The sequence below is a fragment of the Planococcus citri genome, chromosome 4 (genome assembly GCF_950023065.1).
Source record: "Planococcus citri chromosome 4, ihPlaCitr1.1, whole genome shotgun sequence".
NCBI lineage: Eukaryota > Metazoa > Arthropoda > Insecta > Hemiptera > Pseudococcidae > Planococcus > Planococcus citri.
Window position 1 is genome coordinate 4,200,185 of NC_088680.1, and position 15,442 is coordinate 4,215,626.

Consider the following 15,442-nt stretch of genomic DNA (forward strand, 5'->3'; position numbering starts at 1 on the left):
TGTTGCAGCAAGAAGAACGAAAAAATACTCAAACTCTTAAACCGTACCGCAACGTAAATACGAGGTAAATAACGTAATTTACGGAATCATTCGAAGTATATTATTTTTTTTTTATCGCCACGCTGTGAAGTGTGAACGTAAGCAATTGTTTTTAAAATTTAATTTTCATAAAACTGGAAAAACGAAAGGAAAAAAATTGAAAATTTGAAAAAGTGAACAACAATAAAATATAAATTAATAAAAAAGAAAAACTGAAAGTTGATAAAAAATGCGTCTGAATTGACGAAAATCTCACAATAATTGAGTGCCCTAGAGTAAAGTATTCATAGTCTATTCACTATTCAGATATTCACGTTTAGAAACGAAACAAACAATTGAACATTACCAAAAAATAAAAATTGAAGAATCCGGCTACAACTGAACTGATGAACTGAAATGAAATTAAAACGGAAATGTGAAAACAAAAAATGAAAAAAGCAAAATCGGAACTGAAGAAACTAAAAAGCAAAACTAATTTTTGGTAATTCATTTTATTTTGTTGCCCCAATAAATTTCCAAGATACAGCGTTGTGAAAACGAAATAATTTTGTTTTTGTTTTTTCATTTCAAGTTTTCGTTACAATAAGATTACGTTTCGTTTGGTTGTTTAAAAAAAAATTTTTTTTCGTTATTTTTTTTTCTTTTCTAGTTGCACGTTGCACTAAGTAGTTCCAGTCATCTAAATGATCTAAAGATTAATTTTGGCCAAAAAAAAGTATAGAGAAGTGAAAAAAATCGTGAACATTGTATTTTAAAACTCAAATTCAAAAACAATAAACAAATCATTAAAAAAGTAAAACTGACTACGTACACATGGTATCTAAAAGATTTGTTCTTGAAAAAAATCACTACTTTTTTCACCAACCAAATTTTCAGAAGCTCTCCACTCGACCTCTTTCTCTCTACACACACAAAAAAAAATTGAAATTGCAATTGGAAGAAAATTGGTCAAATTTGTGTACATAAAAATAAAGAAAAAAAAAGATACAAACAAACACATTAATGAATTTTTTCACTACTTTTTTGAAAAAGAATGCATCATTTTGTCATACCTACTTACCTATACCTACTGACTGTTTTTTTACACATATACTAGGCGAAAAAAAAATGAAAACAAAAAAAAAACGAAAAATTTATTTCGTTTAACATTAAATATCGTTACTTATAGAAAATAAATGGTTTTCGTTTAACATTATGTCTCTACTCTCTTTTAACAGTTAACTACAATAATTTCGGTTTTTTTTTGTATTTTATTTTTGATAAAATAACGTTTTCACAACACTGCCAAAATGTATAATTATAACGAATTTGATCAATAAATAGAAAAAGAGAGGAACTAAAACCGAAACTGGTTAAAATTTAAAAAAATAAAAACAGAACTGAAACTGAAATGCAGAAGTTTTACCACCACCGAAAAGTAAAAATACCACCATAAAAATGCAAAGAAATTTTGATTTTGAAAAAAATTCTACCAAAAAATAGGTAGGTATAAAATCTGTTTAAAGTTGAGCATGAAAAATTTATGATTAGCATAAAATGATGAAAATCACTTTAAAAAATGAAACTTACAAAATTGACGACATTTTTCAACAAAATTGTACTGCGAAGCAAAACTAATTAAGCAATTAATAGTTTCTTAAAAACTAAACACAACTAAATCTGAATAAACTGACATATAAAAATGACTAAAATGAGAAAAAAAATCTTCAAAGACAAAATCTAACAAAAAGTACCTAGTACACAATAAAATTGAACAATTGTTGCTGATGCTGTGTTTTGGCATCCTCTTTCAATTCCCATTCATTCAGTTCCAAAATTTGTGCATAGACTGGAATACCCCCTTTGTTATGAGGAGGGGAAGGGAGGCTCCAAAATTTAAATCACTGGATCTTTTCCCCCTAAATTTATGCAATTTTCCGACTATTTTAAGAAATTTGTAATCCCATAGGGCCATCAAATTTTTTTTGGGCTGCTGAATATTGAACCTTTTTTTTGGAAGCTGTCCTATAAGTCTGCATGCCATCACTCCTCCACCCTCATAAGACAGAGAATAATTGTAGGCAAAAAAAATATGGGAATTTTTGAAAAAAATATGGTTGAGTTGGAAAAAGTTGGGAAATTATGTTGTTGAATTTATCCATGTAGGACCTATGTAGGTATTTATTTGCCAGGAGGCATGAATAGGTACACCAACATTATTGTAGATACTTAGTGGAGAGGGAGGATTTTTTGGACACTTTTCTTTGATTTGAAATTGCAAGCAATAGGAAACACCTAGGAAGGTGGTGTTGGTCTCATATGAAAGAGGATCTCAATGCGCACATTTTGACCTACTAGAAGAATTTTTAAGTTGTAAACTGAACAAACCATTGGACTTTGAAAAAATACCATTTTGGGTGGATGTGTTGGACAGTAGTGGGATGTTTCGGACATGATAGGTGGATGTTTTGGACATGCTGAGAAAATACGTTTTTTTGGATGTTTAAGTATTTTTGGAAATCCCAAATTTCAATCCATTAGAAATCAATTGTCAGTATCTGTCCACAATTTCACACAATTTCAGTTGACTCAGATTGTTTTTAATATTAAGTGAGACAATGTTGAAGAGTCGACTTGTTTATGCCATATTTTTCAGCCAGTGCTGTCCTGCTCAAATCGGCATATTTTCAGGAGGCAACTTCAAATCGTTCTTGATTAGAATTTATCATTCCAGACTCATTAAAAGTCTTTCCTGGATTTGTCTGATAAAACTGAGGCATTCTTACGTACCCAAACATAACAAATTAACACGAATTTATCGCAGTGTCCAAAACATCCCCAAACTATGCCATTTCTACTTAAACTGGCTGTGGGAAAAAAGTATCAGCTTTTCACGAAAAGCCGAAAAGGTAATTAGTGGTTATTGACGAGAAGGAATCAGAAATTTCATTTTACTTGGGCTCTTGACAAAATTCCTTATGGTTATTTTTCAGGAGCTCAAAATGTGAAAGTGAAACGAAATTTTTTTCCAAAAACAGCACTTCAAAACAAAAGCTGAAATATTTTTATCACATGAGTTGGTATCCGGTAAATGTTGTCAAATATCAGTTGTGGTACGACATTGCCACATAATAGTGAAAACCTTGTCAAAAAAAAATCAAACCAAGCTGAAACTGGTTCGAGCGTCTATAGAGGTCAACACTGAGGAGCTCAGGGTCTCTAAACTACTGGGCTAGCTCCAAGGTGCTTGTGTAGATGTCACTAGAAAGCAATGGGAAACTACTAGTGGAAGCTCGAAACAACGTCGATTCCCTAGAATAATCTCAGTGGCAATAGGCATACAACTCACCCTGTTAGGGTACCACAAAAAATGCGATTTCCAATGTCCTGTAAAGGATAAGGAACCACAACAACGAACTAGTCAAACCAGCAACTGTCCAAAACATCCACCTGTCCAAAACATCCTCCCTCTCCCCTACCCTCGCTAAACAAGCTGTCTACATGGTAGAAGAGCAAATGATGTGAGTTCTTGATATGTCTCCGAAACAGATTATACCTAGAAACATTTATTCGTGAAAAATGCAGGCTCAAACATATTGAAGAAGAGAGTAATTTCAATAAAAGCCACCCTGATCCAACATTTTCCTAAGAAGGCGACTGGGTTCTTATGACGAATCATAAGCAGTCGTCATATGAAAAACAAACTTCAGGAAAATTTTATCAGAAGAAAATTGGTCCTTTCATTTGGCAAGTCCGCTACCAAAGTACGCGCTCTACAGGTATCGGTTGCAGGCTGTTGGTTATGGGATATGATATAATAAACATTAGGATAACAATGGGTTTATTGTAAAAGTTGGCATACATCTTGAGAACGGAGCCTCTTAGCGACTACTGATGACCTTATCTGAAAGGGAATTTTATCCCCTACAATTTTGTTCATAACCATTTTTTCCCTGGGATTCACCGTTCGTTGGGAAAGTCAACTTTTATGTCAAAAAATATGAATTTCACAAAAAAAGAACAATGTTGAATTCATGCATTTTGACATCAATGTTGATTTTCTGGACAAACAGTACATCCTACGATAATAATAGTTATGAACAAAATTGTAGAAGCTGAAATTTTCTTTTAGCAGAGTGTCATTAACTTTCCCTCGGATGCTTGGTTCTTCAGATACACCGATACACGCACATAAACAGTGTTTTTCATGTTTCGGCATTTGTATGTTTTGGCATAAAAGTTGAATTTCTTTGGAAAACGGTACATCCTAAGATAAAAAATGTTATGAACAAAATTGTAGAGAATTAAATTTACTTTCAGATCAAAATCATCAGTTTTTTAATAAGAAGCTCCGTTCTCGAGATATACGCGAATTTTGATAGCGTAAACTAACTTTTGGACACCCCAGTATCCCAGTGATAGTATCATTTCTCATGAAAAATATGATTTTTGAGAATAATGTACACTTTGTAATATATGGCATCATATGCCTTCACATTAAAATCATCCATTTTCGGCAAAACAATATTATAATTTAATAATTAATCGAAAAAACGTCTTACATCTGTACACCACCATAATCAACAATGGTGTGTGATAACCTCCTATCCCATAATCAACATGCAACAGTAGCGCTCCTGGTGATAGCGGACTCGCCATTAGGATCAAACAAAATGGTCACAAGTCACAACTGTTATTTATTAGCGCCCACTGATGGCGCTAATCTTGACAGGGTTTCCAATATTTGACTCTCTTTATTACAAAAGATAATCTGGAGAAGTTAATAAATGAAGTTTGTTTAAAATCTCATTTATTGACTTCACGCTTGTTAGAGCAACGTATTAAAGAATTCCTTACCGAAAATCAACCCGACTCGGATGAAGAAAGCGAAGAGGAAGAAATTCACTCTCCACCACATCAAGACGAATAAGAAGAAATCATAATCACAAGAAAAGATTTCATAAAACGATAAAAGTCCCAACTTTTGCTCAAATATTAAAAAATGTCCTATTTTCGCCGAAAATTTGAAAACAATAATTTCTAATTTTCACCAAAATTGGTGTTTTCAAAAATATGAAAATCTGCAAAGGGATTGGTAACAAACATGAGAAAACTGTGAATTTTGGATTTTTGTACAAACCTTGCAATAGAACAATTCAATTTTTTTGTGAACTGTGAAGTACCGAGTATAAAATCATCATTTTTGAACATTTAAAATTACCTATTCAACATTTTTGTTTCCAACTTCCCCTTCCAAAATTTTTTCAAGTCACATCTGGCTAATTGGATTGAAAAATACTGGAAAGAGGTGGGGGAGGGGGTCAGGGGTAAAAAGTTGTGAAAATGTCAGTCTCACCCCCGCCCCCTCCTCATGAAAAAAACCAGTGGCTGGGTAATTGAGAATTCCTCTATTAGGTGTACCTCTACCTACCTATTTTCTTTCTTAAGAAATGGTCGTGTTGGACTGTTGGTCTTCTTGTTTTCGAAAACTGCCCAAATTTTCGATGCTGCTCAATATGGGCATTATTATTATCACTGTCCTTAAAGAATAGGTATGGTATAACAATGGAAATAAATTGGTCAAGCTTGATTCGCGCTAAGTACCACGACATTATTGATATCCGGATGATTCTATGTACCTATAGGAGTAGGAGAGACGTTGTAAAATATGATAATGTAAACGTACGTATAAAAAGATTGTGTAAAGAGGATATAATTTTATGACCGAATGGTGAATTGAATTGAATCGAATAACTACGATGTGTATCTGTTCGCCCCACCTGACCACCTTGATAATGGTAATGGCGAACGGGTTATAACACGACCATTACTCCTACCAGATTTACCAGAAAGAAAAAAAAATTTACGCTTGTTCGGTGTTTATTGCTCGCTGTATGAAGTGTATAGTCGTAGCGTTGCATTTCATATGCATTGGAAGCATTTTACTCTTGTGCTCTTGCTCTGGTTCTTCAATGTGAAAACCAAGCAACTTCGGTAGTAGGTAATTCGGTGTTCGGCTCGTTAGTATAGGTAATCGATTCTCCGGCTATACTGTAAATATGGTGTGATGGTGATTTGAATTGAAATGGATCTCTTATGATCTTCGAGCTTTATTGACGTTTTTCAACTTATCAATATATTAAGACGACGTTTTTACGATCGTCGTCGCCGTTTATTAATTAATTTTTCAAATCGATTACGAGTATATATCTTCGGTGTGTGTTTATATAAGTGTAGGTATAATTAACGTTAGTGGTACCTACTTGTGTTTGTATACCTATTCTGTCTTGAATGATGTGATTTGATTTTTGTTGTGCTTTATTCGTTCGATTATGGTGCGAAATAGTCGCGAATTCTGATTATCAATACTCTGAAGTTTCGTGTGGTTTATTTTATTGTTCCAGTATATATATTTTTGGGATTCCAGAACGTGAATTGAAGATTTTGGAGAACTTCGAAGATAAATTTTGGAGATTTGGATCGGGATTGGGTGATTTTTCGTTTTATTTGGTAAGTCGATGATCATTTTGTTGATTTCAATTGTAGATAGAGTGATTGATTATAGAGGTGTACCTATTTTAGATGTAGGTAAATGTGTGGAATGGATTTGAAAATGATTCGAAATGAGATTCGATCATTTCACCAATACAGAGGACAAATTTCTCTATACCTAAACATTCATTAGAGTGTATGGGTGATTTTGCATTACGAAGGTTTGATATTTCAATGATGATAACATAAGTTTTAGATGTACCAATGTGCAGCTGGACTTCTTTATATGAATCTATATTGACAGAATACGAGTTATCTGGAACGATAAGTGTACTAAATTGAAGGTAACTGGTGAACGTCTTCTTTGATTGTTATGTCATGTCATAAGTATTTGAGACAGTCGTTAGAATAGGTATATTGGGTAACTGACTGCTGTATAGGTTCTTACCTACTTCTACTTACACAACTACTTTTAAAGTCGTATTTCTACGTGTTGGTATGTAGATTCGGTAATTTAGAACCATTATGTAGAATAGGTACCTAGGTACATACGTCATGTTTTAATAATACATTTAGGTACTCGTACCTATACCTATGCGATGTACGATGTACCTCTTTTCTTACTCTGGTATTCGTATTTCGAATTCTGTAGGTATTACTTAGGTAGGATGATCACGAGTTATAGTGTCGTCCACCTTTGGCTTTGGCTTTGGCTAGGCGATGTTAGATCTCGTATACTGAGGAGAGTATACCTACTACATAAAAGTGAAACCGATGAACTTGTGGTGTTTTGAAGTTGAATACGTCTTGGTCGTCGTCATAGTCGTCGTAGTCCGACCGACGTGCTTGAAATACTAGTTTACTCGGTCATGCTTCGCGAGAGTTGTTTGCTCGACGTTTGATTATTATGGACTTTAATTATTATTAAAATTAATAATAAAGTTCGATTTAAAGAACCGTATCGCCGTTATGAATGAAATACTTTAGAAATCAACGAGTCGGCTTGCTTCACAGCTGCACTCGACTCGGCCACTCGTTGGTTGGTACCTATATACATATACGAGTACGAATACGAAATTGGTACTTCGAAGGTGGGTAGTGGGTACTTAGTGCCATAAATCATACGTCTTCTCTAGTTCTATTCATCGATGTTTCATCGTGGTTGGTTTAGTATTTGGAATTTTTGGTCGAGTTTCCCTTCTGTGTGAGGAGTGGGAGGAAGCACGAGCATTGATCTTTCAACTTCATAGAACAATTTTTGGTGGGAGGGAGGGAGGGGGGGGGTCAAAATTGCCAGAAAATATACTCCTCTTATCTCAAAAATTTCTGATTATTCAACAGAATTGCCAAAAAAATATCTCTTTCTCCAAAAATTTCGGAGTATTTGCTAAAATCACCAAAAACTCATCTTTAATTTTTCAAAACTACCAAAAATTCTTGCAGGTTTGGTAAAATTTTTGAAAAATTGTGCTTTTTTGACAAAATCAAAGAACAAAATCCTGCAGACTTTTGCGAAATCCTTCGTTCTCACCAAAATTGCCAAAAGGTTGTTATGTTCCCGAAAATTAAACAATTTAATAGTGCAAAATAAATACAAATAATTTATTTATTCAATTACAGATGGTGAAAAATTATAAAAACAAAATAAATTACCTTAATAAAATTATTGGTAAAACAGTCGAACAATTCGCGGATTTAAGGCTATTCTCTACCCCTGTTATCAGTAGCGATTTTTGATGAAAACTACGAACTTTGGCCGGGGATTGTGCGAAAACTACTGGACGGATTTTCGTGGGGTTTGGTTTATTTTACTCAGAAAACATTCAAAAGCGAGGGTATGTCGAGATATTTTTAATTTATGTCATTTTGTGGCCGTCATTGGGAATTGAATGGAGGTATTATTGATGCTCAGATCTCTGTTGGAAAAGCTAAATTGGAAAATATGGCTACATACCCTCGCTTTCAATGATAAATTATTAGCATTGGTGAAAAAAAATTGAAAGAATTTTGAAAATTCACGGAGAAATCCCCGTCTGAAGTTTAGATGGGAGCGGGTCGCGGGACATAAGTACGACTAAATTCGTTCACTCGATTACATGCAATCTTATGAACGAACGATGAAAATAACGAACAAATCGGCTTCATATTTCGAACGTTTTCACTAGGGGTAGAGAATAGCCTTAATTGAATATGAAAATTTGAACAATTCGAATAAAAAATAGAAATTTACTCAAACCAATTAAATTGGATTTAAAAAATGATTAATAAAAATTCCGCACTTCAACGAATTTATCAAAAACGAACTTTAAATAAAAAATGAAGAAAAATGAAATAATATGAATTGAATTTATATGAAATGAGGTTTTAAGTTGTACCGAACAAACAATATTTACAATCGAGTTGGAAAGGAAGAGAAAAAGATCTTTAATGTAAACGGACAGCTAACTAACTAACTGCTCATTGTTTATTTGGAAGAGGATAATATGAAAATTATCCTCTCCCAATCACTCACCAATACTAAGACACAGAGGTAAAAATTTACTACCACAAGTGTAAATTTACCAATACTAGGAAACAGACCTGGAGAAAAAAGGTAGAGGAAAACTCATAAAATTTACCCACACAAAAACACTTCCAACACGGAAGAATACAAAGTATTTGGTTGTTAATGTGTGTGTGTATTAACCCTTGGAATGCTACTCACACAGTAACATTCGGTGGTCTCATCGAAACAGGGTAAAAGTCATAAAAAAATCGTAAAGTTCGACCACAAGCTGGGCAAATGGACAAACATATGGAAAGACAGAAGGAATGGCAGAAGGTATAGATGAGTGCTACGAAAATGTATGAATTTGTAATATAACACGTTATATTACGAGTTCATACATAGAGAGACAAAAAATATGCGCTTTTAAAAACGCATTTAAAAAACGCAGTTTAATCAAATGCATAATAATGCATAGGTAACTTACTTAGAAGTAAGGCAGCAACTTAACAAGGTTCTGCCTTTTTTTTCAAAACTGCCCAAGTCTGACTGCTTATTCGTCAAACGTCCTCCCCCTCCCCCCTCCCCCTCCCTCCCTCCCTCCCTCCCTCCCTCCCTCCCTCCCCCTTCCCCTCCAAAAAAGAAACCAACAAAATTACCATATATCTTGCTTTTTTGCGAAAATTGTCACAAAAGTCATTTTTGGCTATGCTGTCAAAAATTCTTAAATCTATCTGTATAATTTATTGAAGTTTCTCATTTTTCTGTGCCCAAAAAAATACTGCTTCATCTCCTCAGAAATTTCTCATAACTTGGTACAGCTGTTTTTTATTTTATTTCATTTAAAATTTTTTTAAGGCGAAAAATTCTTTTTTTTTTACAAAACATTTAGAAAATCCTACTCCCTCCCCCCTCCAAATTGCAGAAAAATCCAGCTTTTTGCAAAATTTCCTACAGTAGTCTTTCGTTCTATGCCAAAATTACCAAAAACTGTTTTTGTATTTTTCAAAACTGCCCAAGTCTAGCCACTAATTCTCACAAAAAGTTTTTCTATTCCTTCAAATTGCCAAGGAGTCTTGTTTTTTTCGGAAATTGCCATAAAAGATTTTACTTTCTGTGTTAAAATTTCCTAAAAATCCTGCTTTTTTGTCTGTACCGCCAAAGATCTTTTTAAAATCCAATAAAATGCTGGTTTTTTCCTATGCACATATTTTTTTTTTTCTGCAAAAATTCTCGTTTTTTGGAAAAACTTTCAAAACATCCTGCTTTTTTCCCAACATTTTGAAAAATTGCTGCTTTTTTTCAAAAATGTGTGCTTTTTTCAAAATCTTTTTTTTACAAAAATTTCCAAAAAATTGCAATTTTTGAAAAAAATATCGTTTTAAAAATTTTTGAAAACTATTTGATGTTTTTCTTGACCTCCCCCCCCAAATTTAGCATTTTTGACGATGTTGCCAAACTCTTCTATTCTTTGCTAACATAACATTGCCGAAAAGTCCTACGTTGCTTTAGTGCAAAAATTGCCACACATTCTTGTTTTCTAACAAACTGGTTTTTTTTCTCAAAACGTTGGGAAAATTCTGTGTTTTTTTGCCAAATTTTGAAAAAATCCAAATAGTTCTTTAAAGTCTGCAAAAATTTGAAAAAATCTCTTGATTTTTTGCCAAAAATACCAAAAAATTTCCAAAAGATATTCTACTTTAAGCAAAAAAAATTGGCAAAAAGTTCGGATTTTACTTGAAATGTCAAAAATACTTATCTGTGTTGTTTTATGCCAAAATGTGCCAAAATTGCCGGAAAAATGACGTAGTCTTTTTCTTGCCAAAATTGCCAAAAAATTCTAACCTAATTTTTCACTAAAAAAATATTTCCTTTTCATAAAAATGTCTGCTTTTTTGAGAAATTGGCCAACTGACAAAATCACCAAGAAGAAATTCCTTCTGTCTTTTTACCACAACTTTATGATTATAAAATTCCTGATTTTTTGCAAAAATTGCCAAGAAAATCAGTCGTGTTTTTTCTTTTTTTTAAATTGTCAATAAGTTATTCTGTTGTTTTTTTTTTTTTTTTTTTTTTGTTGTAAAGGCTGCTTTTCTGCAAAAACTAAATGTTTTGTTTAGAATTTTTATTTATTTTTTTTACTCTTTTGCTAAGTTGTGAGTTGCTTTTTACGCTGAACTCAGCTCAAAATTGCCATCAACCAATCGTTTTGGGTGATCCACAATACAGTCAGGAACAAATCAGAATTTAAACTTTCTATTTCTATTAGCTATACCTACTTTACTTGAATCAAATGTGGCCTTTTGAATTTATGAAAATTCAAAACCTTGAAAAAAATCAATCTTCGATGGTTCATTTTTGCGAGTTTTTTCGAGTCTTTTTGATGAAACCTAACATTTTTCTGTCTGTTGAGATGCGCCTGTCTTGTTACTAAAATTTGATATTTCTGCAAAAAAAAAAAAAAAAAAAAAAAAAATGGTTTGATTAGGTATCAAGATTTTAATAGTTCGATTATAAATTTCTTATTACTTCGTGTTTTATATAGAAATTTTTTCATAGGTTCCTGTTTAATATTCTTATTGGTTATGTACTCGTAGGTTTAAGTATACGCATACACCGTCTTCTGTTTGGTATGCTTCTGTTTACATTGTTTATTGTGTTTTCGATTCTTCAATCACCATTTGATACTAAATACGCTGACATTATTCTTCGAACGATTCATTACTCTGTTTGGGAGTTAGTGTCGTCGTCGTCGACGAGGCATTCACATAATCGATTTGAATGATGAGTTTAGTTACTAATAAGATCGCGATTCCGGATCTTGAGGTTTGTGTGTCGAAGTCAATGTCGCGTTTTCTCAACTGCAGTGTCAGATGTATAATGTCTAATGTCTGAAAAATGATTTCAATTAGTGAAAAATGACGCATTCGAAGTGTACTGTTTACTTTACATATTGCATACTCGTGTGTTCTCTACGTCGTCTCCTCTGAAACCGTTTTATGTACTCAAATGTTGATTTATGAGGCAAAAGGAAATATGTTACAATTTGTAAACATCGTTGCCTCATTGTGATCTTTGAGTCTGTTTTTTTATCGGTTTAGAATTTAGATGTTTTTTATTCTTACTTTTTATTTGTTCAATGGAACTAATCAATTGAGGAAATCTGATATTCTTTTATTGATGATTTATTAATGTTCATTTGTGGCGCGATTCTAGTAAATCACCAGACAATATTTCAAGTTCTAAACTGCATTTTTTGATTTTTGGCGAATTTTAGAAAATCAAATTTACCCGCCAAAAATGAGAAAAAAATCAAAATTTAACTTAACTGACCTAGAAAGCTGAAATTTGAAATATACCCTATTTTTGACCCGACAAATCGATTGGAAACGATTGAAAACCGTTTTGAGCAAATCTGGAGCCTCCAGGAGATTTTTGAAACTTGAACTTTCCTCGAAATTTTACCGAATGCTGTTGGAAAGCCGAAATTCTTTTTGTAAACTAATTATAACCCCCCTATGAAGTCGATTGCGAGTAGATTTGATTTCAAGCGGTTTTGGAGCCTCCAGCGACGTTTTGGAAACTACTGGAGCCTCCAGCGGGCTTTTCAAACCTCAAACTTTCTATAGAATATTACCAACAGAGCTGAAAATTCAAAGTTTATTCTGCAGGTAGATTTGAAGTCGTTTTAGAGCCTCCAACGACTTTATAAAAAATACTGGAGCCTCCAGCGAATTTTTGAAACTTGAAATTTCCTCAACATTTCATCAAATGCATCGGAAAGACGAAGTTCATTCTGTAAACTGATTTCAATACGCTATGCAGTCGACTGCAGGTACAATTCAAGTAGTTTTGGAGCCTCCAGCAACTTTTTGAAGCTTGAAATTTCCACAACATTTTTATCAAATGCAGTTGGAAAGTCAAAATTCATTCTGTAAACTAATTTCAATACTCTATGTAGTCGACTGCAGGTAGATTTGAACTGGTTTTGGAGCCTCCAGCGGCTCCAGCAACGTTTTGTAAACTACTGGAGCCTCCAGCGGACTTTTCAAAACTCGAACTTTCAATAGAATTTTATCAAACAGAGCTGGAAATTCAAAGTTTACTCTGCAGGTAGATTTCAAGTCGTTTTGGAGCCTCCAGCGACGTTTTGTAAACTACTGGAGCCTCCAGCGGACTTTTCAAAACTCAAACTTTCAATAGAATTATATCAAACAGAGCTGGAAATTCAAAGTTTACTCTGCAGGTAGATTTCAAGTCGTTTTGGAGCCTCCAGCGACGTTTTGGAAACTACTGGAGCCTCCAGCGGACTTTTCAAAACTCGAACTTTCAATAAAATTATATCAAACAGAGCTGGAAATTCAAAGTTTACTCTGCAGGTAGATTTCAAGTCGTTTTGGAGCCTCCAGCAACGTTTTGGAGACTACTGGAGCCTCCAGTAAAATTTTGAAACTTGAAATTTCCACAAAATTTATCAAATGCAGTTGAAAAGCCGAAATTCATTCTGTTAACAAATTTCAATACGATATGAGGTCGACCTCAGGTAGATTTCAAGTCGTTTTGGCGCCTCCAGCAACTTTTTGAAAATTACTGGAACCTCCAGTATATTTTTGAAACTTGAAATTTGTACGATTTGGATTTTCAGCTCTGTTTGATAAAATTATATGGAAATGTCGAGTATCGAAAAATCTGCTGGAGGCTCCAGAAATTTCCAAAAAGTCGCTGGAGACTCCAAATCGACTTGAAATCTACCTGCTTTCGACTTCATAGCGTATTGAAATTAGTTTGCAGGGCAAATTTCGGCTTTATAACTCCATTTGAAGTTTCAAAAATCGACTCAAGTCGTTTTGAAGCCTCCAGCAACGTTTTGGAAATTACTGGAGCCTCCAGCGGACTTTTCAAAACTCAAACATTCAATAGAATTTTACCAAACAGAGCAGGAAATTCAAAGTTTACTCTGCAGGTAGATTTCAAGTAGTTTTGGAGCCTCCAGCAACGTTTTAGAAACTACTGGAGCCTCCAGTAAATTTTTGAAAATTGAAAGTTCCACAAAATTTTATCAAACGCAGTCGTAGAGCCGAAATTCATTTTGTTAACTAATTTCCAGGTAAATTTCATGTCGTTTTGGATCCTCCAGCAACTTTTTGAAAATTACTGGAGCCTCCAGTTAATTTTTGAAACTCGAAATTTCTACAATTTTGGAATTTCATCTCTGTTTTGTAAAATTTTACGGAAATTTCGATCATTGAAAAATCTGCTGAAAGCTCCAGAAATTTCCAAAAAGTCGCTGGAGGCTCCAAATCGACTTGAAATGTACCTGCCGTCGACTTCATAGCGTATTGAAATTAGTTTGCAGAGTAAATTTCGGCTTTATAACTCCATTTGAAGTTTCCTAAAATCTACTCAGTCGTTTTAAAGCCTCCAGCAACGTTTTGAAAATTCTTGGAGCTTCCAGTAGATTTTTAAAACTTGAAATTTCCACAAAATTCCATCAAAAGCAGTTGGAAAGACGAAATTCATTCTGTAAACTATATTCCAATACGCTATGAAGTCGAAATCAGGTAAATTTCAGTCGTTTTGGAGCCTCCAGCAACTTTTTGAAACTGGAGCCTCCAGTAAATTTTTGAAAGTCGAAATTTCTACAATTTTGGAATTTCAGCTCGGTTTGGTAAAATTTTACGGAAATTTCGATCATTGAAAAATCTGCTGGAAGCTCCAGTAATTTCCAAAAAGTTGCTGGAGGCTCCAAAACAACTTGAAATCTACTTGCAGTCGATTTCATAGGATATCCTTTCGGCTTTCCAACTACATGTGATGGAATTTCGTGGAAATTTCAAGTTTCAAAAATTTACTGGAGGCTCCAAGAATTTTTAAAAAGTTGCTGGAGTCTCCGAAATGACTTGAAACCACCAGCAGTCGACTTAATAGCGTGTTAAATTAAAGTTGATGTGCAGCGTGAATTTCGAATTTCCATCGTAGTTTTATAGAACTTTGGGAAAATTTTACGGAAATTTCGAGCATCGAAAAATCTGCTGGAGGCTCCAGTAATTTTCAGGAAGTCGCTGTAGGCTCCAAAACGACTTGAAATTTAATTGCGTGTTTATGTTGAAATGCTGCGTGATTTTCTGATAAAATTTTGTGCAAATTTCAAGTTTCAAAAATCTGCTGGAAGCTCCAGAACATCTCAAGTGGTTTGAAACCATTTCCAGTCCATTTTGCAGGTCGAAAATAAGATATATCTCGAATTTCAGCTGTCTCAGTCAATTTGGTAAAATTTTTAATTTTTTTCTCACTTAAAAAAAAATCTGCGATTTCGGAAATTTATTATTCTTAAAAATTGGCAACATTGGAAAGAAAAATTCTTATGAAACCCGCGTATCTCATGGAAATGAAATTTTCCAAACTTCATTTTCATCATTTACGAGGCTAAAGATTGTATAAACTAAC

The 15,442-nt window shown here is 33.7% G+C and overlaps 1 protein-coding gene across 1 annotated transcript in view; it reads left to right on the forward strand.

Annotated features, from left to right (window-relative positions):
• The first annotated feature begins 5,878 nt into the window (after nt 1–5,878).
• The window catches only part of CalpC (calpain-C), a 66,376-nt gene continuing 56,812 nt past the window's right edge, over nt 5,879–15,442 (forward strand). Inside the window, exon 1 of the mRNA XM_065363354.1 lies at nt 5,879–6,528. The gene's annotated coding sequence lies outside the window, so the exon portion shown is untranslated. The remainder of the gene's footprint in view (nt 6,529–15,442) is intronic.